Source organism: Giraffa tippelskirchi, chromosome 11 (genome assembly GCF_054371585.1).
Source record: "Giraffa tippelskirchi isolate mGirTip1 chromosome 11, T2T-mGirTip1v1.2.pri, whole genome shotgun sequence".
NCBI lineage: Eukaryota > Metazoa > Chordata > Mammalia > Artiodactyla > Giraffidae > Giraffa > Giraffa tippelskirchi.
Genome location: NC_137285.1, coordinates 56,446,461 through 56,469,345, shown reverse-complemented (window position 1 = coordinate 56,469,345; position 22,885 = coordinate 56,446,461). Strand labels below are relative to the sequence as shown.

The 22,885-nt window shown below is 40.1% G+C and overlaps 1 protein-coding gene across 6 annotated transcripts in view; it reads left to right on the top strand.

Annotated features, from left to right (window-relative positions):
* The window catches only part of TTC29 (tetratricopeptide repeat domain 29), a 245,195-nt gene that overhangs the window by 98,093 nt on the left and 124,217 nt on the right, over window positions 1-22,885 (top strand). The window lies entirely within an intron of this gene.

Sequence of the window (22,885 nt, the reverse complement as noted above, 5' to 3'; positions counted from 1 at the left end):
GAAGCTCTTCAGCAACACATCACAGAGGGCGTTTGAATGGAAAGGGAATAAAAGACAGAGGGAGAATGGAGGGGGAGATATGCACTAAAAACAATCAGGGGGACACGCACAGGTCAGCAGTGTGCCCTGCTCTAGAGAGTGTGGCTAACTTGACTCTATGTGCTGTCCTTAGTCGCTCAGCCATGTCCGACTCTTTGCAACCTCATGGACTATAGCCCACCAAGCTCCTTTGTCCATGGGGATTCTCTAGGCAAGAATACTGGATTGAGTTCCCATGCCCTCCTCCAGGGGATCTTCCCAGCCCAGGGATCGAACCCAGGTCTCCTGCATTGAAGGTGGATTCTTTACTGTATGAACCACCAGGGAAGCCCATGAATACTGGAGGGGTTAGCCTATCCCTTCTCCAGGGTATCTTTCTGATCCAGGAATCAAACCAGGGTCTCTTGCATTACAGGAAGATTCTTTACCAGCTAAGTTGTAAATCATATAAAACAACAGTCACAAAATGCTTTTGATTGCAATCTGAGTGTGTCTCATGGTTCTTGCTCAAATATGCATTTTCAGATATTTTTTGCAGAGCTTCCAAAGTGTCCTTTGAGTTCCTGGTATACATTTTTGCACTGCTATTTGACTTGGAATCTTGACATTTTGATTGGGGTTCCCCAGTCACAGACTTGGAGACATGGATTGGAGTAACTTGTTTGTCTGGGAGAGGTTCCACTGGCAGCAGCATCAGGCAAAAGAAGCAGCCCACAGAGGTGTGTTGCCATCAGAAGAGCTCAGTCCCGCTGGTACTCTCTGGAAACCAATCAGTTATCCCAACAGAGGAGCATGGGACCTGGTGTATTTACCCACGAATTCCCATCCTCTGTCTTCCAAGGACACTAATTCTCTGGCAGTTCCAGTTTACCATGAGCCCAGCCATCAGACAGGAAGTTCCAGGTGCTGCCTCAGCAGCCCTTGGCTGCACAGATTATGGGAGCAGCGCTGATGTTGTCAGATACACCCATGCAGATCACTTGACTTCTAAGCTTCCTTTTCTATCCCATAAAATGTGGTGATAAAATTATTGTGAGGATGAGATGAGACAAGATAGTGATGTACTTGGCACTTAGTGAGCATTCAATAAATGGTAGCTTTGTTCTGTTTTAAGAACACTCATGATTTTGCATATCTTCTGACTCAGGAATTGTCCATTTAAAGAATTTATCTAGAGGAAATAATTATTGATGTATATAAATATTTAGTTATAGTATTCTTTGTAATTATTAATATATTCAGAAATTTAGCTGTAACTTTTATACACAATGCTATGTGTTGGGGAAAAAAATCCAAAAACAAAGTAAATGTTCAATAGCAAATTGATTAAACATTGTTGACTACCCTATGACACAAAAAGTAAATATTTTATAACAATAAAAATATTATTGCCATATTTAGCAAAATATAGGGGTACAATACAATGCATATTATGGCTATACTTATATATATTTACATTACATACATATATATGAAAATAATGGAACTTTCGCAGTGGCTCAGCTGGTAGAGAAAACACCTGCCAATGCAGGAGATGCTAGAAATGTTAGTTCTATCTCTGGGTGAGGAAGATCCCCTAGAGAAAGAAATGGCAACCTGCTCCAGTATTCTTGCCTGGAAAATTCCACAGACAGAGGAGCATGGTCATCTATAGTCCATGGAGTCCCAAAGAATCTGACACAACTGAGCATGCATGCACACCACATATGAAAATACTAGAAACACCAAAGTGTTTTCAGTGGTTATCCTGGAAGCTGGAATAACAGATGATTTTAATTTTCAATTTTGGGGGGAGTGATGGCTCTGTATTCCCCAAAATTTCTGACAGCATATATTGCTTTTGTAATAAGAAAAAGTAAGCTATTATTTCTTTCTATTCAATGAAAATTTAAAGACTTTAATTAATGTTTTCAGTAGGTTTTATAAAGACTGTTTGTAGTAAAAATCTCCTGCACAGTATTGATCATAGCAGTTGGTCATTTCTGCAGCTCATTTTATCTCAAAACATTAAAGAAAGTTATTAAATGCTTAAAAAGTAATAAATGACATTTAAAGATGGCCTGAAAAAGTGAAAAGACAATCATATAAATTACAAGAGATAAAACAATGTAAACAGTGAGAAAAATGCAGCCCTATGGCTTTTGGTATCCTGAGTAAATCTGGCCAAAGTCCATAAGAACAAGAATAGTAATTACTATGTCGATGATGGACTATTTTTATGTATTTTTTAAAAATGTTTTATTGAAGTATAGTTGATTTACAATGTTATGTTTCGGGTGTATAGCACAGTGCTATATGCATATATATTAATATTGTGACTGAACATGTATATACAAATATTATAACTGAATTACTGTTCATATATGTTCAATATATTATAATATGAATATATTGAAGGCTCAGTCCTGGTGACCCCATGGACTATACAGTCCATGGAATTCTCCAGGCCAGAATACTGGAGTAGGGTAGCCATTCCCTTCTCTAGAGGATCTTCCCAACCTAAGGATCAAACCCAGGTCTCCCACACTGCAGGCAGATTCTTTACCAGTTGAGCCATCAGGGAAGATTTTATGTTATCATATATGTAATATTAATGTATATGTGCATATATATACTTTTTCTGATTCTTTTCCATTACAGGTTATTGCAAAATATTGAAGATAGTTCCCTGTGCTATTCAGTAGACCTTGTTGGTTTCTTTTTCTTAATTTAAGAATTTATTTTAATTAATTTTTTTTTTTTTTTTGCCATACCCCATGCTTTATTGGGGTCTTAATTCTCTGACCAGGGATTGAAGCCAGGGCCATGACAATGAGAGCAATAGGTCCTTGTTATCTATTTTATATAGAGTGATGATAGACTATTATTTGTTTTAGAGTTCAGTTTGGTGCACATTGTTGAATAAGAGATTTGAGCCATTTCCTCATGCTCAAGTAGGTTCATTTTGTGCTGCAAGCCTGAATTGTCCACAGAAGAAATAGGCCTCCGTGCCATGCTTGTAACGGGAACCATGAGCCAGAGAAGCAACAGGGAAGCCTTATCTTATTTGAAGATGGAGGTAATGACGTTTGAGTGGGACCTTTCCAGTCCCCTCAGTGGAGAGGAAGCAGCTCAAGTAAAGGCTGAGGAATGCAGAAAATGGGGTGTGAGTGTGGGGAAGTGGAGCTCTTGGGCGGGGAGGCTGGAAAGACTGGGTGGTGGGATGACATCTTTAGGAAACTAAGTAGGGGAGGGACTTGTTTCGGAAGACCATCGGGCAGTTGTGTGTAGGACAGACCAAAAAGAGAATAGAGGAGGGAAGACTAATTATGGGGCTCTTCTGAAATATTTCCAGTGAAGAAAGATGAGCCCTTGAACTTGGTGGTGGGGGTGTAAATCCTAATAGACACATTTTGAGAGATATTACACAATTTTACAGTTTTTCTGTCTGGGTAGATAAAAGTATGGAGACAGGGAGGGAGCCCAAGTTGAATCTGGGGTTTTTTGTTCAAGTAATCCAAAGTATGATGGTATTGTTAACTGAGATGAAGCCACAGGAGGAGAAGAAGCTATGCAGAGGATTTAATAGCAGTTTGAAGACATCTATTGTCTGTGTCTTTCCAGAACATCACCCCATTCCAACTACCACCTTTCTGCTGCCTCATTTCTAACCTTGGGTTACAGATATTACCAACACCACTGCATCTTGCCCCAGCAAATCCCTAGGAGAGGGTCCTGAAATGAGCTAAGTCAGATTGCTTACCTGGTAAAATTTGTTTTTAAGGTGTTTTTTTTTTACATGGATCATTTTTAAAATCTTTATTAAATTTGTTACAATATTGCTTCAGTTTTATGTTTTGGCTCGTTGGCCGTGAAGCATGTGGGATCTTAGTTCCTGGACCCACACTCCCTGCTTGGGAAGGTTAAGTCTTAACCATTGGACTGCCAGGAAAGTCCCAATATATTTGCTTAATCAGAGCCAGCCTTCTGTGATGCACCTGGGAGCTTCTAGAGCCATGGAGGATGGTGGGCTGAGAGAATACAGTTAACACAGAGGAAAACCAAGATAAGAAATCCAGAGAACAATTCCTAGCAGCATTTGAGTCCCTATTTTCCCCTTTGGTCTAAATTAGATTGGGGTGGTTTTTGTCCCATGATTTCAAATGAACCCTAACTGAACAGAATCATCCTGAGCAATAACAACCGATGTGTCTTTGCATGTTATGTGTCTAGAACTGTCTTCAGCCTTATTATTTATATCCTTTGCCTCATTTAATACTCACAAGAACCTTAAGAGACAGAGATTACTAGTATTTCCTGCGTACTCCCATTTCACAGATGAAGAAGGTTGAGGCTTAGACTAAGTGGCCTCCTCATGGTCACAAAGCCAGCAAATGCAGGGCCAAGACTGACTGAGGAGTCAGCTCCACACATAACTGCTGATGCTGTTGCAACTGGGGGAGCTGTCAGTAAGAAGATTTTAAACTCCCTTGTTGAGTCTCATCACAAATCTCTCATGTACACTTTTAATAACATTCTCATCTGTTCTGATTAAGTAACTACTGAATGGCATAAATAACATTTTGTTATTCATGCCCAATAGAAATTAGTATTGAATAACGCTTGATGATTAAAAAGAAAAATCATCTCTCAACTGCTGGGCCAGTTCAGAATGAGCACAGAATTGGGAAAAAAGGGTGGAGGATGCAGGAAGTAGTAGTGTCCAGTGGCATCAGGCTAGTAGTGACCCACTGCTCTGTAGCTTCTCCAGAGAAGATGTCAGAAATTCTCACCTGTCATTTTCATCTTCCATCTCCCTCTTACGCTCATAGATAATGGGGTTCCATGGATTCCTCTTTGGTTATGACTTACCTGCTTAGCTGAATTTGCCTTGTTTCCTCTGGCTGTTTTGCTGACAGTGAACTATGTAGCAGCACTAGTGTTAATACAGCTATCAGAGGGCAGACACACTGAAACTATAATCACAGAAAACTAGCCAATCTGATCACATGGACCACAGCCTTGTCTATCTCAATTAAACTAAGCCATGCCATGTGGGGCCACCCAAGATGAACAGGTCATGGTGGAGAGGTCTGACAGAATGTGGTCCACTGGAGAAGGGCATGGCAAACCACTTCAATATTCTTGCCTTGAGAACCCCATGAACAGTATGAAAAGGCAAAAAGATAGGACACTGAAAGATGAACTCCCCAGGTCGGCAGGTGCCCAATATGCTACTGGATATCAGTGGAGAAATAACTCCAGAAAGAATGATGGGATGGAGCCAAAGCAAAAACAATACCCAGCTGTGGATGTGACTGGTGATAGAAGCAAAGTCCAATGCTATAAAGAGCAATATTGCATAGGAACCTGGAATGTTAGGTCTATGAATCAAGGCAAATTGGAAGTGGTCAAACAGGAGATGGCAAGAGTGAACATCTACATTCTAGGAATCAGTGAACTAAGATGGACTGAATGGGTGAATTTAACTCAGATGACCATTATATCTACTACTGTGGGCAGGAATCCCTTAGAAGAAATGGAGTAGCCATCATGGTCAACAAAAGAGTCTGAAATGCAGTACTTGGATGCAATCTCAAAAATGACAGAATGATCTCTGTTCGTTTCCAAGGCAAACCATTCAATACCATGGTAATCCAAATCTATGACCCGACCAATAATGCTGAAGAAGCTGAAGTTGAACAGTTCTATGAAGACCTACAAGACCTTGTAGAACTAACACCCAAAAAAGATGTCCTTTTCGTTATAGGGGACTGGAATGCAAAAGTAGAAAGTCAGGAAACACCTGGCAAAAGCTAATAGAGTTTTGCCAAGAGAACGCACTGGTCATAGCAAACACCCTATTCCAACAACACAAGAGAAGACTCTACACATGGACATCACCAGATGGTCAACACCGAAATCAGACTGATTATATTCTTTGCAGCCAAAGATGGAGACGCTCTATACAGTCAGCAAAAACAAGACTGGGAGCAGACTGTGGCTCAGATCATGAACTCCTTATTGCCAAATTCAGACTTAAATTGTAGAAAGTAGGGAAAACCACTAGACCATTCAGGTATGACCTAAATCAAATCCTTTATGATTATACAGTGGAAGTGACAAATAGATTTAAGGGACTAGATCTGATAGACAGAGTGCCTGATGAACTGTGGACAGAGGTTCGTGACATTGTACAGGAGACAGGGATCAAGACCATCCCCATGGAAAAGAAATGTGAAAAAGCAAAATGGCTGTCTGAGGAGGCCTTACAAATAGCTGGGAAAAGAAGAGAAGCAAAAAGCAAAGAAGTAAAGGAAAGATATTCCCATCTGAATGCAGAGTTCCAAAGAATAGCAAGGAGAGATAAGAAAGCCTTCCTCAGTGATCAATGCAAATAAATAGAGGAAAACAACAGAATGGGAAAGACTAGAGATCTCTTCAAGAAAATTAGAGATACCAAGGGAACATTTCATGCAAAGTTAGGCTCAATAAAGGACAGAAATGGTATGGACCTAACAGAAGCAGAAGATATTACGAAGAGGTGGCAAGAATACACAGAAGAACTGTACAAAAAAGATCTTCACGACCCAGATAATCACGATGGTGTGATCACTTACCTAGAGCCAGACATCCTAAATGTGAAGTCAAGTGGGCCTTAGAAAGCATCACTATGAACAAAGCTAGTGGAAGTGATGGAATTCCAGTAGAGCTCTTTCAAATCCTGAAAGATGATGCTGTGAAAGTGCTGCACTCGATATGCCAGCAAATCTGGAAAACTCAGCAGTGGCCACAGGACTGGAAAAGGTCAGTTTTCATTCCAGTCCCAAAGAAAGGTAATGCCAAAGAATGCTCAAATTACCACACGATTGCACTCTTCTCACACGCTAGCAAAGTAATGCTCAAAATTCTCCAGGCCAGGCTTCAGCAATACATGAACCATGAACTTCCAGATGTTCAAACTCGTTTTAGAAAAGGCAGAGGAACCAGAGAGCAAATTGCCAACATCCGCTGGATCATCGAAAAAGCAAGAGAGTTCCAGAAAAACATCTATTTCTGCTTTATTGACTATGCCAAAGCCTTTGACTGTGTGGATCACAATCAACTGTGGAAAATTCTGAAAGAGATGGGAATACCAGACCATCTGACCTGTCTCTTGAGAAACCTGTATGCAGGTCAGGAAGCAACAGTTAGAACTGGACATGGAACAACAGATGGTTCCAAATAGGAAAAGGAGTACGTCAAGGCTGTATGTTGTCACCCTGCTTATTTAACTTATATGCAGAGTACATCATGAGAAACGCAGGGCTGGAAGAAACACAAGCTGGAATCAAGATTGCCAGGAGAAATATCAATAACCTCAGATATGCAGATGACACCACCCTTATGGCAGAAAGCGAAGAAGAACTAAAGAGCTTCTTGATGAAAGTGAAAGAGGAGAGTGAAAAAGTTGGCTTAAAGCTCAACGTTCAGAAAACTAAGATCATGGCATCTTGTCCCATCACTTCATGGGAAATAGATGGGGAAACAGTGGAAACAGTGTCAGACTTTATTTTTTTGGGCTCCAAAATCACTGCTGATGGTAATTGCAGCCATGAAATTAAAAGACGCTTACTCCTTGGAAGGAAGGTTATGACCAACCTAGATAGCATATTTAAAAGCTGAGACATTACTTTGCCAACAAAGGTCCATCTAGTCAAGGCTATGGTTTTTCCAGTGGTCATGTATGGATGTGAGAGTTGGACGGTGAAGAAAGCTGAGCGCCGAAGAATTGATGCTTTTGAACTGTGGTGTTGTAGAAGACTCTTGAGAGTCCCTTGGACTGCAAGAAGATCCAACCAGTCCATCCTAAAGGAGATCAGTCCTGGGTGTTCATTGGAAGGACTGATGTTGAAGCTGAAACTCCAATACTTTGGCCACCTCATGCGAAGAGTTGACTCATTGGAAAAGACCCTAATGCTGGGAAGGGTTGGGGGCAGGAGGAGAAGAGGACGACAGAGAATGAGATGGTTGGATGGCATCACCGACTCAATGGACTTGGGTTTGGGTAAACTCTGGGAGTTGGTGATGGACAGGGAGGCCTGGCGTGCTGCGATTCATGGAGTCACAAACAGTCAGACACGACTGAGAGACTGAACTGAACTGAAAACAGAAAAAGTAATTGAATTCCTTTTTGAAAGCAGTGTGTTTAAACACATTCCTACGACCCCTGGTCTCTCCTTGCTACTGATACAAATCTTCTATCTACCAGAAACTCTCAGTAAATGCAAGGGGGTGAACATTAAAAGCATCTTTCACTAGATTTTCAGCTGAAACATCTGATAGGGCAGAATGATTATGATTTTTAAATAAAATAAAATAGGGGGAGGGAGATAAGGTCCTTCCAGTAGATTTCAATTCTCTCTGTTGCTGTCTTAACCATTATCACAGTGTGATGTAGTCATTAAGAGCAGGACCCCTAGAGTCACATTGCCTGATTCCAGATCCTTGTCCTGCCGCTTCTAATCCTGTGACCTTGGGTGAGCTACTTAAGCTCTCTTTTGCTTCTCTTTCTCACCTGCAGCATAAGGATTACATTAGTAATAGTTAGGTAATAATAGGTACTCATAAGATGGTTGTGAAGGTTAAATGGTTTAATATGCAAAAAATATTTAGCACTATGTCTGACATACTGCACTCCTACAGTAAATGCTGGTGAATAGTATGGAAGAGTAGAAATGGTTTTGTTTTGTTTTTTGTGTTTTTTTGCTGGGTTAGTGCAAGGATTATGTTATTCCCACTGCCACTGCTAACTTAGCAGATCATTGACAAATCTTTCAACATCTCACTTTGTAAAATGAAGAAGATATTTATTAATATAGCATGTAGCTGACAATTCCAATGGAATAGTAAGAAGTTAATGGTTTATTGGTCCTTATTGTTGTACTGCAAATGATTTAACTATTCCTTTTCCCTAAATTTAATTAAACATATTCATTTTCCCTATGAGCTTATATTAGCTTACAGCAGAGTGAGTGTTTATGATGTTCATTTTATATGTTGTAATATCATGGATATTACCAAAATAAACATTTTCCCTTTAAAATGTTACGTAAATATTCATTAATAATTGTCACAAGTTTGCAAAGCGAAAATGACTTTTTAATTGTTTTTTTGTAATAGATTGTGTAGGAATGGAAAAGTACTGCCCAAACAGTCACTCTGATCTTAAAAATCAGTTCTGAATGCACCAGAAAGACCACCAAACTCTGGGAATCAGACTTCCTGAGTTCTAGCTGTGGTTCTGTTAACAAGCGCTTTGGCCTTGGGCCAGTCATTAAGCCTTGTTCAGTTTCCTTAGTGACATTGTTGTAGGATGTTACTGTTATAATGTTGGTTGACACCAGGACAGGTGGTCCCAAAAGGAACTAGAACTTGGAGCCCAGTCTGCACGGTGGCGCTGTCAGGCAGCCTTGTGGTGCTGAAGTGGGGAGAGGGCCGGTAACAGCACTGCCTCTGAAATCAGGTGACCTGGGTCCACTGTGTTTCCTTGATCACTTACCATTTGTATGATCTTGGCCCAGTGGCTTCACCTCTTTGTGCTTCAGTTTCCTCATCTTTAAAAAAAGAAGTAGTAATGGTAATAATAATAATAATAACAATAATGCCTACCTGTGGGTATTGGGGAGAGTAAATTGGTTAATATGTGTAGTCTAAAGAGAAGTTTATGACATATTCACCCTACAAATCGTTTCGGAGCACCTATTGCCAAATCCTGCTCCAGGTACTTGAAATACATCAACAGCCAAACAAAGATCTTTGTCCTCACGGAGCTTCCATCCCAGTGGAGAAAGACAAGGAACATGAAATAAAATGAACAATTGATAGTTCGTTAGACCATCATAAACCGTAGAGGAATAAAAAAAAAAATACAAAGGAATAATTCAGGCGTGCCATAGCAAGTGGTAGGTGGGAGGAATTTTAAATAGATGATCAGAGGCCTTGTTGAGAGGTTGACATTGGCCAGAAGACTGGAAGCAAGTGAGAGAGTCAGTCATGCAGGTGAGGAAAGGACATTCCAAGCAAGGGTGATGGTCAGGGTCAAATCCTCAAGGCAGCGATATGCCCCAGAGGCCTGGGGCCAGTTAGGCTGAGGAGAAGCAAAAGGGGAGCAGAGGAAAAAGAGCTAAAGTCAGACAGGTAAAGGTGGGATCACGGAAGGCTTTGTGGGCCATTGTAATGTGATGTGCTTTGTGTCTGGGTGAAAAGGGGGTCACTCAGGCAGAGGAAAGACACAGGAAATACTCAGTGGTAAGAATTCTCTGATGGTCTAGTGGTTAGGACTCTGTGCTTCCACTGTAGAGGGCCGGGTTCAATCTCTGATCAGGAAACTAAGATCCTGCAAGCCATGTAGTGCACTCCAAAAAACGAAAAGGAAAAAAAGAAAGAGGATTAATTAGTGCCAAGTACTATCATTAGCCATGTAGTGAAAAATAGCATCTGGTAATAGACAAAGCTGTAACCAGGCAAGCATGAGGTTAACATCTAGAATATTGGATACTGAGTAGTGGGTACCCCTGTGGGTGAGTGGAGAGTATCTTGTGGGAAAGGTGCCAGGAGGCAGTAAGCTGTGAGGTCTAGGTCAGCACGACCATACTCAGGGTTACCCGGCAGCAGACGTATCAGTGCTTAAGAAGAAAACAGGCAGGAATTTAAGTCCAATAAACCCAGTTCAAATCCCTTCTTCTCTTCCTACTCTAGCACTGTGTATACTAGAGCGAGTTAACGTCTCTGCGCTTCCTATTTCTCATTTGTGCAATGGGAATATTACTGTTTGTCTTAGAGGGCTGTGTGAAGATCAGATATATCACAACTGTAAAATACGGCACACACGTAGTTTTTGCTTAATTAATGCTGCGTGCGTACTACATCTCTTCAGTCGTGTCCAGCTCTGTGTGACCCCATGGACTATAGCGCGCCAGGCTCCTCTGTCCATGGAATTCTCCAGGCAAGAATACTGGAGTGGGTTGCCATTCCCTTCTCCAGGGGATCTTCCTGACCCAGGGATGGAACCTGTATCTCTTATGTCTCCTGCATTGACAGGCGAGTTCTTTACCACTAGCACCACTCAGGAAGTCAATTAAAGTCAATTAATGGTGGTGACTGCCATTGGCAAGTGACAAGCACCAGGTCACAGGGACTGGGGTTCAGGAGTGGAACTTCTGATGGGAGCATGCTGATGGTGGTAAGGAAGGTCTCCAGACTCACAGCAAGTAGGGACCCAACCAGGTACCAAGACAGAGACTCAGGTAAGAAGACAGGGATGCAGCTCCAAAGGCTGGGACAGTTGCTGGGGACTTGGTTTCAAGGCACATGGCAAGAACCCGGTCACTTTTAATAAAGTTTGAAATCAAAGTATAATTTGCGGCAAACCAATCTGATACCAAGCTTCTGCCCTGGAAGACTGTGGGCAGGAATGGTTCCAGGGTCTGGGGTAGGTCGAAGTTGACCTACTAGGGAGACCCCAGCAGGGCAGATAGCAGAGCTCAGGAAGTGGAGTCACTAGAACATTATTACAGAAATGATCTTTTGGGCTCTATAATTCTCTGTTTCTAGGTATTGATAAGTAATTTGAAAATGCCCAATATAATGGTAACTTTCTAGTTTAGCCTATAAAGCCTAAAACTTACTATAAGAATGTTAGCATCAGTTTGTTTTGCCTTTTTGTTTTCAGCTCATATGTTATTTCAGGGCTGATCAAAGGCATTAGTTGCCGAGTATAAAATAAATCACACTTCTAAATAAAGCACTGAAGAGTGTTAAATTGATTTAAGTGATTTTCAGAATATTAATATTTAAAACAGCTCAGTCCCAAGCCTCTTTATGGCTACCTATAGCAGTAATAAGTACCATTTCATTGTACCATTCTTCATCTTATATTACATAGAAAACTGTGTAAAAAACATTATTTTTTAGCACTGGAGTAGAAATGTAAGATTTCAGCTGTTTATTTATGTTTAAATATCTTGAATTTTATTCAGTCAATAAAAGTATACTCGATGAATGCATTTCTTATACTCTCTGCCTAGGTTGAGGTGACTTGAGTGTCGTGTTTGTCTTTTTACTATTAAAGAAAACTTTGCCTTCCACTCACAGTCCTTAGCACTAAATTTGGTTTTAAGCAGAATGTATTTCAGGATTAGTCTCAGTCTTGAGAAACTGGGCAGCTGCACAATTATGCCTTGTTGGCTTATCTGAAAATATTAAAATTGCATACATGATTTTCCTAGATTTTTTTTAATATATAGGAAAAAATGGCATCTGCCGTGTTAAATGGAATACCAGTGAATATCCCTCAGAGGGAGGGTTTGGGCACCAAGGTGTCCCATGCATCCACTTTGGTGGTCGAGTCATGCAGGCAGCACAGAGGGACAGCCAGCAATGCGAGCAAAGACTCACTGGTGATGAGAGCAGCCAGACAGCTGGGCCACAGCACACGCATTCAAAGGCACTTCTGAACCACACACATTTGTACTCACCTGGGGCCCCAGCCTTGCCCTAGGCTCACTTAACCTTTTCTTCTCTGCCTCCAACTGTCCTCTCCTTCTTCTTTTTCTTTTGTGTGTGTGTGTGTGTGTGCGCGTGCACGCGCATCTGTTTGTGGGTCAGTGTGGCCCTCCTGCTACTCGGCTCGCCCGCCAAGAAATCTGAATTGTCCTCCCGGCCTCCGCTCAGCCTTGCCACCCGCCTGTCACTGCTACGCACTGTGCACCACGCTGGCTTGTTTTGTCAATAACCATTTATTTGTTGCTGGAATAGCAGCAGCCATTACATCTGACCTCCCTGTTTCATCAATTATGGATAGATTATTGGATGTGAACATCTGCAAAAGCTTGCTGTTGAACTCACCTCCTGGCTAGGATTAGATAAAGTACTAAACTGTTGTTTATTGTCAGGCCAAAACTCTACTGGGAAGGCAGGGAATTCCAAGAGTCACAGAGCCCCCATCCGAAGGACCAAACATCGTTTCATATTGCCACCGTTTCCCCTCAGATTCCAGCCATTTATTATTTACACTTATTACTCGTCGTTATAACCTAGTTGATAAAAGCTCTTGGCAGGCATCGCATTTCCCATCATTGTCACATCTGTCAGAATGGAAATGACTCATAAATTGTTTTCTCGTCTCTTCTATCACGGTGAAAGGGAAATAGATGAAGCTTCCTCTGTGTGCAAGCCTTCAGAGGAAGACTTTCCTACCATGTTTTATTTTCAAGAAACGTGTTCACGCAGCCAGATAGGAAAGCATTACATTGTGGATCTAAATTAGGGTTTACTGAGTTTACCAGAGTAATGGCCTGTGGTGGAAAGGATATCAAATTGTACAGAGACAATATGCTCAAAATGTTTTCTCAAGCCTTTTATGGATTTCTGAGAAGGGGGAACCAGAATGAAATTTTATTGAATCCAGCCTTAAATGAGGAAAAAATCTAGTAAGAGGGATTATGAATAGATGATGGTTTTTCCGCTACGGGAAAGACGAATCTCCCAGTGGTAATTGGTTCATGCAGAAATACAGAAATTGTCACAGGATCAGTGTTTATTAAAACATTCCAGGTCGTCACTTGCTAGTATAGAACCCTCCATGAGCCTTCCCTGTGGAACCAGAAACCGTTTTGTGCAAAATGGTCCAATGGAGGGAGGCTGGTAAGTGGCCGTTTCAGGGGAAGCGGAGGAGCTTGGTGTGTCACTGAGCTAGTGGCTTTTCACTGCTCAGCTCTCCGACTTGTTGCTTGTAGAGCAGAAACTGTAGCTGTCTAGATTAAAAGAGAGGAAAAAAATGATCTATAGTCCTTCTACAGGCAGGAAGAATGATTCCTCAAGATACCATGACGAATCGAACATAATTTCAGCCTCTAATCTGCCTCCTCACTAAATTCCACTTGGGCTCATAAGGAAGGAAAGTTGTTTATTTAGAAATGTGACCGGATGAAATAGGCACACATTTAGATAGGGGAATTCTTATGTCATTTTAAAATGTCATATAGGGACTTCCCTGGTATTCCAATGGTTAGGACTTGTAGCTTTCACTGCTGCAGCCCCAGGTTTAATCCCTGGTTGGGGAACTAAAATCCCACAAGCCACGTGGCACAGCAAAAAAAAAAAAATGTCATTTGAATCTTCCTTTAGGAGTCTGACTTGTTTGCTATTATGATACTTGAACTCTCCAGGATGGCTGTTAACTAAAAATGTTCACATGCTTTCTATTTACCATAGTTTTAAAGTGCTGTATTTTTTCCTTATTGAGTGAGTTATAAGGTGAAACATTATATAATATAATTGATATATATTAAGCTCTGACATATATTATATGTAATATATTAATATTATATAGTACTTAATATATGAGCTTATTTCCTTTGAGCCAAGTAAATATTTATATATTATATTATATAATACAACAGCTCATTATGTCCACATTAATGCTCCTGCAGATACTGTACTACCAGGACCTTCCAAAACTCTATCACATTCATTCAACAATTGTGTGTGTGCTCAGTTGTGTCCGACTCTGTGCGACCCCATGGACTGTAGCCCACTAGACTCCTCTGTCCATGGGATTTCTCAGGCAAGAATACTGAAGTGGGTTGCCATTTCCTCCTCCAAGGGATCTTCCTGACCCAGGGATCAAACCTGCGTCTCTTCATTTCTACATTATCATAAGACTAGGAGCTAAGGGTACAACAGAGAGAAAAACAGATATGATTCCTGATCTTGTGGCACCTGTGATATAATTGGAGAGAGAGAAAAACATTATTAAGTAGATACATATGGTGCTTTACTCAGCGGTGAAATGGCACAAAGTAGAGTGTGTGTGTTTGTTGCATGTGTGTGTGTGTGTATGTGTGTGTATGCCCACCAGAAGAGTCGTGCATGAAATAAGAAAGAGCAGTGCAGGCAAAGGGGCGTGGAGATGGAGAGATCTAAGTTGATTCCTGACAGCAGGAGGTCTTTGTGGCTTGAAGGAGGTTTCCAGAGTCCTGCACATTCCAGTAAGACATACATGTTGCCATTTCTGCATGGGCAAAGTGACAGTACGTGTTTAGCCAAATTAAATTTGATGGGTTCTTCATTTGATTCTGTTTGCCACCACCCTCTTTAGTCTCCATAAATAACAGAGAACTGAAATGACTGGTAATGTTATCATAAGCATAACACAATCATTCTTCACACTCCCTTTTCATCCTCCTATAAACATTGTTGTCATAATGCTCCTGCAAGTACTGTATTACCAGTACCTTCCATAACTCAACCACATTCACTCAACAATTGTGTGTGTGTGCTCAGTCCTCCAACTCTGTGTGACCCCACGGACTGCAAAACGCCAGGCCTCCCTATACCTCACCATCTCCTGGAGTTTGCCCAAGTTCATGTCCATTGAATAGGTGATGCTCTCCAACCATCTCATCCTCTGCCACCCTCTTCTCCTTTTGCCTTCAGTCTTCACCAGCATCAGGATCTTTTCCAATGAGTGGAACTAGAGACTTTTTTAGTTTAAAAAATATGCAAAATTTTCCCCTCAAATCTTTTCTGACAGTGAAATCTCTAATCATTTTATATAACCTGCATCAACTCTCGCTGTAGAGAGAATCCGCCTGTCTTGTTTCTCACTGATAAACATGGAAGGGGAAGAAGGCTTGAAGTTATTTACTTGCCACTTTAGTTCCACAGAACTCTTTTACCTCCCAGTACTTCTCAGATTTTTCCTTTGGGTGCAGGAAAGAGGCTCATGCAGATGACCTCTGGCAGTCATTGATTGTAAAGATTCCAGAGGCCACGAGGGAGATCATAGCCCGTGAGTCCCTGGGGTCAGTGGACAGTTGGCTTCACAAACTGAAAGACTCTCGGGAACTGGAGGAGTCCTGGGAGAAGAGGGGCTCAGTTTCCTTATTACCTCCCTAGCAGTAGTCGTCAGGCTGACCCACTCTGTTGACATGACTTGACCACACTCTTGGTGGTCTTTGAGCACCTTCTCACTTCTGCCATTACCCACTGTGTGGTGTGTCTGAATTTCCTAAGAGGACATGACTGAGCTAACTGATCACTCTATTCTTCCACTGAATAGAACTTTTCATGTCTGGCCACCTTAGTGGTGCCTTTGGTCAAGGGCCTTCTACAAAATATACAGCAAAACCTCCTGTGGATTTCCCAAGCAGGAAGTAAAGGGCAGGGAAATTTTCTTTTCAAGGAGCTATAAATATAACTCACATCATCATTGAGCTGTACAAGATAAATGTTTCCATGCTTTCTGATTTACCACATAGAAGATAATCATTGAGAATTCAAATAAAAATTCTTTAAGTAATATGTTCCAATTTACTACTGAGGAAACTTTTGTTTGTAAGTGGAATTCTGTTTCATTATTTTGGAATTTGAGGGTCATCTGTATATTGAATGTATATAGAGAGAGCTTTTAGTGAAAGAAAATTCTTGGAAATTTTTGAGATTTATTTCTACCCTTATAGCTTTTGAAAATACAGTGTAAACTCCTAGTATGTGAGAGATTAACCAGCAATTCTAATTCACTTTATGAATTTAAGGATAACCATGAATTTTCATCCAATTTTTAAGTATTTCAAGATGTAAAAAAGTTTGCTATCTTTGAACAGCACTGATCATTGTATATGTAAAAATCACTATTTAATATAAACCAAAAGCTTTGTAGACTTAGCCTTTCTTGTTATCACCTACTCCATGGTAGGGATATTTTTTTAAAAGCAGTTCATTAAGAATATTCAATATTTTTCAAATAAGGGAGGAAGGCTGAAAATAAAATTTCAAGTGAATGAAATGACTTATCATTTTGTTTCTCTTGTTTTAAAAAAATTAAACATAAAATAAATTCATCAGGGATTTTGAAGCCAAAGATAAACGACTGAAAATAATTAGGACATATCTTCAACTACTTAATATATCAATATAGTCTAAAATCAAAATCATATTTTTGGAACAGAGAATTCTAGATCATTTGATCCTACCCCTTTATCTTTCAGACTTGGAAACTGAAGCTCAAGATAACCAAGTGACCTGTCCAAGGTCACACTCTGAGCTCAAGGCCTAAGAGAAGCAAGAACTCATGTCTTTTAAAGCTGAGTTCTTTCTGCACTGGGCCATCAGCCTTCACTTTCTGTGTCAGGTGATGTAAACAGTTGGTGTGTAACAGTTCAGATGATGAGTAATGCATTTCAGGGAGAAAGAACACACAGTCCACATGATCAATATAAATAGTAAGGCTAGACTACTCCTAACTTAAGGATATAGTTTCAGCAGAATGCAAAATGTTTAACTACTTTTGTGTGTTATTGTTTACAGAGCTGCACACTTGATTGTCCTCAGTGTTCATTCAATATAACATATTTGGAGCAAAAGATTACTGTATTTACTGCATGTCAGATACTGTACTTTTGCAGAAAGTGTGGAAGAGCCTTTAAGTGATGGGGAAGCAGTTCTGTTTACCCCCATTTTTATCATCGTCTCCCATCGCCTATTGCTGTCCCTGGTAAAATGCTCTCAATGCCATTGCTGCCCAGTCTGGTCCTCAGCCTGTTACTGCAGCGCTTGTCAGAAATCATTAGCCACTGATTTCTTTAACTAATGTTGCAGTTGATTGTCTGAATCATGTTCAGACGCTGTAAATGAGGCAGAAACATCCTTTCTGCTCACCAACTGTGAAATGGCTAAAGGGGGTAAGATTATCAGAAATCAGAATAAATGTATTTCCAATAAGATTTGACAATGATTTCAAGCTCGAGATGGCAAACTTGATTTTTTTATTTCTATATCTCTTATTGCACAAAAATAAATCTGTATCATTTCCTTCTTCTCCTCAAAGTGATGCACAGTGTTGAGCTCAGTGCTGCACCTTTGTTATGAAGAGGCACAATTTGGGTTTTGTGTAGGGCTGTATAACAGAATGTTAGCTCTGCTGCCTTTTTATGGTGGGCAGGGAAGAAAAAGATTTTAAAAAATGCACCCCAGGCAGTGGGCTCATAACTTCTTATTTATAGACAGGTCCGATGGATCCCTGTTGTGGTTTTATAGATGTATTTTGGTGCAGTTGTGTTTATTTAAACTCTTCTAGAACTCTTAGACTTGTAGACAGAATTTGAAATAAAATGTTCAAATGTTGAACAAAACTGTTGAGCAAAACTGTTGGGGTTTCATCCTCACTTGTTTCGGAGTGTTCTGGATGCCTCTGTGAGTTCGGAGGCTTTGAGGAGGAAAACTAGCTCTTTCAGGTATTGGAAGAACCATCACATGAAAGAGGAATGGACTTATCTTGTCCCACAAAACACAGCCTTGGCTAGCAGGCAGAGTCATAGATTTTGATTCAACTTAACAATTTTTTTAATCATAACTCTCCAATGATTCAGTGCCTAGTCTCACAAGAGGATAGTCTCCCATCAGGAAAATTGTTCAAACAAAGACTAGACGAGAATTTCTCAGTGGCAGTGCTATTTACATTTGGAACTGGTCACTTCTTTGTCATGGGAGAAGGGGGTATATCATGTGAATTATAGGCTGTTGGGCTGCATCCCTGGCTTCTCCCAGTTATGACAGCCTAAAACATGTCCAGACATTGCCAGATATCCCCTATGAGGCAAATAACCCCCATTTGAGAACCACTCAGTTAGATAAGACTTGGGAAAACTAAGCAGTTGCTTCATTCAAATCCTTAGTAGTAGAACCTTATAACATCTTTTCAAGGTAGACTTTATTCATTTCAATTTTACACCCGAGGAAGCAAACTCACAGATACTAAGTCAGTTGACACATGTCACTTAGCTCAGTAGTAAACCTGTCTGACTTGAGTCTATGGTATTTGAAGAAAATTTGAGCACCCAGAGGGAAATTTGATTAATTTCCCATAAGGCCGTTCCAAAGCCTGGTCGATGCCCTCAGAGTAAAAGTCCCAACTGGTTTCAAGTATTGAATTAACTAAGGAAGAGAGTAGTGGGGGGAAGGTAGTAAGTGGAGAAAGAAATGTACATAGAAAAAGATACCAAAAATGTGAAATAAAAGAAGTGGTGTTTACTGAAATTTTTGAAAAGCTGCAAAATTTCCATCTCAAATGGGCTAGATGCCGTAACTTATTTTAGATGTTATTTTCCATGGATTATTTTCTTACAGAAACAGTGGCAGTTTGGGTCACCAGCCAGAGTACAGAAGCCCATTTTAAACTTCACGTCACTGCTCTGTATTAGTTTGAGTTGTTCATGTTCTATGCCATGCCAGAAGGAGACAGAAAAGTATTTCCCCTCCTTTCCCTAAGCATAAAATCTTGAAAGCTTGGAATGATGGGAAACCAGGCAGCCAACTGCACCATCTTTGATGTGGCATTTTCCCCAAATGCATTGAGCTGCCTAGAAAGTAGAAAAGACAGAAACTATGAATTTTTCCTTCCCCTAGACTTAGCGACTAAATGACCACCACAACAATGAGTTTTGAATGCATCAAAATACTTTGCACCTGATATTCTTTTTCCTCATCTCTTCTCTTTGATTTATGATGACAGAATTTAACCTTCCAGACACAGATTTGTTTCCAACAAATTACATGCCACAGGGATGTTCAGTTAAATGCAATGGATCCTTCTGATTTCCACACTGTATTTCCTCACTTAAAGTATTCTTTGTAAAGAAGATTCCACTATTTGTCTAGTGATTTAAGCTGATCGATATTCATTAATTTGCAAATTATACCTTAATTAAAAAGCAGGTAATAGAACTTACTGTAAGGTCAATATAACATATCTTTATTTTCTACACAATTTGAGTTTTTTTGAGGTATTTAATATTCATTTTTTTGAATTGAAAAATAATTGATTTACAATATGTTGTTAGTTTCAGATATACAGCAAAGTGAATCAGTTTTTTTTTTTTTTCAGATTATTTTCCATTATAAGTTAATACAAGATATTGAACAGTGTCCCCAAAGTAAACCTTTGTGGCTTACCTATTTTATGTATAGTAGTATGCATCTGTTAATCCTGTACTCCTAATTTATCTCTCCCTTTCCTCTTTGATAATTAACAGTTTGTTTTCTATGTCTGTGAGTCTGTTTCTATTTTGTACATAGATACTTTTGTATTATTTTTTGGATTCCACATATAAGTGATATCCTATAATATTTGTCTCTGTCTGACTTACTTCACTTAGTATGTTAATCTCTAGGTCCATCCATGTTGCTGCAAATGGCATTGATTCATTTTGTATGGCTCAGTAGTATTCCTCTGTGTAAATATACCACATCTTATTTATCCATTCATCTGTTGATGAACATTCAGGTGCTTCTGTGTCTTGGCTGTTGTAAACAGCGCTGCAGTAAACACTGGGGTGCATGCATCGTTTTAAATTAGAGATTTTGTCTTTTCTGGAGATATGCCCAGGAGTGGGATTGCTAGATCATATGGTAGCTCTACTTTTAGTTTTTTAGGGAACCTCCCTACTGTTTTCCATAGTAACTGCACCAATTTACATTCCCACCAACAGTTATTTTCTACACGATTTATAATGTTATGTTATTTTTCCACATACCATATATATGTATATTATATATATGTGTGTGTGTGTGTGTTCCCCTTTGAGCCAGTAATGAACTATATTTTTCCTGCGGCCTGTATATTTCCTATTTTTAGGTAAAGTGTTTAAGCTGAGTGATGAACTCAAGTCACCAATAGAATGTGTTGTCTTTACTCTGAGGAGGGGGTTCTCCAGGAGCTCTTCACTGATGGCTGGTTAACAGAGTCCCAGAAAATTCTCATCCCAAGTCAAATAGCTCTCTGTGTTATCTCACACCTCTCAGAGGGAGGTTTTCATTTTTGCTTCTGAGGAAAGCTTCTCGGGGGGGTTTCTTGGGCCGATGTGCTGGGTGTGGCAGAAGTACATCCTGTATCCCAGTCTTCCTACTCTAAGGTGAGTGTTCATTCCAGCCAACCCCATCATGTTCCATCAGGAAGCTTCTGTAAAATCAAGTCCAAGGTCAAAACTAGAAGCCCAGACTGAGCTGGTATTTGCCCCGGCTGCTCCCTGGGAGTGCTGCATACTTGTGTGGGAGAGGAGCCATCAATACTGAAGTGTTTACCTATGATTTCTTGGGCACCTACCCTCCTAACCATGGTCAAAGGAGGCACAGTCCTAAGATAATGCTGGGTACTTCCAGATGTTACATTACTGCTTCCGGGTTCACGGTGACCAGAGACATAGGATCATGATGCAGGATAAGCAGTTGAAGCCCCGGAGAAACTTGTCTTCAGTCATTACTAATTCACACAGCTGCATTAGTGCAAACCTCTGTACCACTAGACTGTAAACGCCTTGAAGATCTGTAAGCATGCTCTCTTCTCTGTAAGGTTTTCCAGGGTCTAACAGGGGGTTTCCCCAGTGGCTCAGTGGTAAAGAATCCACCAGCAGCACAGTAGCTGCAGGAGACCCAAGTTCGATCTCTGGGTCAGGAAGATTCCCCTGGAGGAGGGCATGACAACCATACTCCAGTATTCTTGCCTGGAGAATTCCATGGACAGAGGAGCCTGGCAGGCTGTATATAATAGTTCATGGGGTCGCAAAGAGTCGGACCCGACTGAAGCAACTTGGCTCACAAGCATGCAGGGTCTATCACAGCGCTGGCACCCAATAACAATATTTACTGAATAAATTATCTTTGACACAAAAATATAGTAATATTTGATCTTTAAATTTCCAGAATGTCATATAAAACATGTATAGACCCAAAGAGACACTAGATACTCTCTTCCTAAATATTTTGATGTTTGGATTTAATAAAGTCTCCTGTAAATTCACAAAAGTCAGAGATGCTGTCCTCTAACTAAGAAAGCTCTATGTCATGCCGTATCAGACTTAGTCTAAGTGCTGTCATTTGCGCAGGACAAAGTGGAAGAAAATCCTCAGGTTCGTACAAGACTTACTAAGAGGCTTAAGAATAAGAGTCGAATTGTTGAACTTTGCAGGTTTAACAGGAATTACAACACCGGGTCAAGATGTATCCGTAAGTTTTAATATCAGTATTATGTCAAACAGTCACTAGTAAACCACACACAGACACACACACAAATTAGGAGGTGTCACCATGGCCTCACTAAAAGTATTTCCTAAATATTAACTTTAAGAAAGTAAAGATGAATATCAACACTGTCTCTAACATGCAAACTTTCTAAGATGCCTAACTCAGGCTGAGGACACGTCCTGCATGTCCATCTTCCTTCATGCTGACTCTTTCTCAATGCTGTCAAATGACTTTTGCTAATTCTTTCTTAGAAAATGTGCAAAAAGGATTTCCATAGAGGTCTTTGGAGATTTCCTGTGTCTTCATGTGTGTAATAGGTTGGGTCAAGTAAGAATGAAGGAGGAAGAAGGAATTTTATTTTCCTTCTTCTAGCCCTTGAAAGGGAAATAGAATAAAAAGGAAAATTACACCACACAGATGTCAGCATTAAATTAAGATCATATGTTTGGCTGTGGCAGCCATAATCTTTTGATTATTGAAGAGATTGTTGGTAATGAAGTACATTTGTAAGCAATATTTTTAGTGTATTCTGAACACGTGTACAAACTGAGATATGCCTCTAATAAAATGATAGATTTAAAAATTTCCTGGCACCTAAATTCATGCTTTTTATAGGAAGAGAAGTGATATTTAACCTACCCTAGTAGACTATTGTAATCTGCCTTATATTACCCAAGATAATAGTCCTATATTTTCAAATAATGTTGTAACCCATTCAGTTATTTATTCACACCTAACTTATATCAATTGGATGATTTTGAATTGTGCAGGAAAAGAATTATTTTTACAAAAGTAAGACTTCACT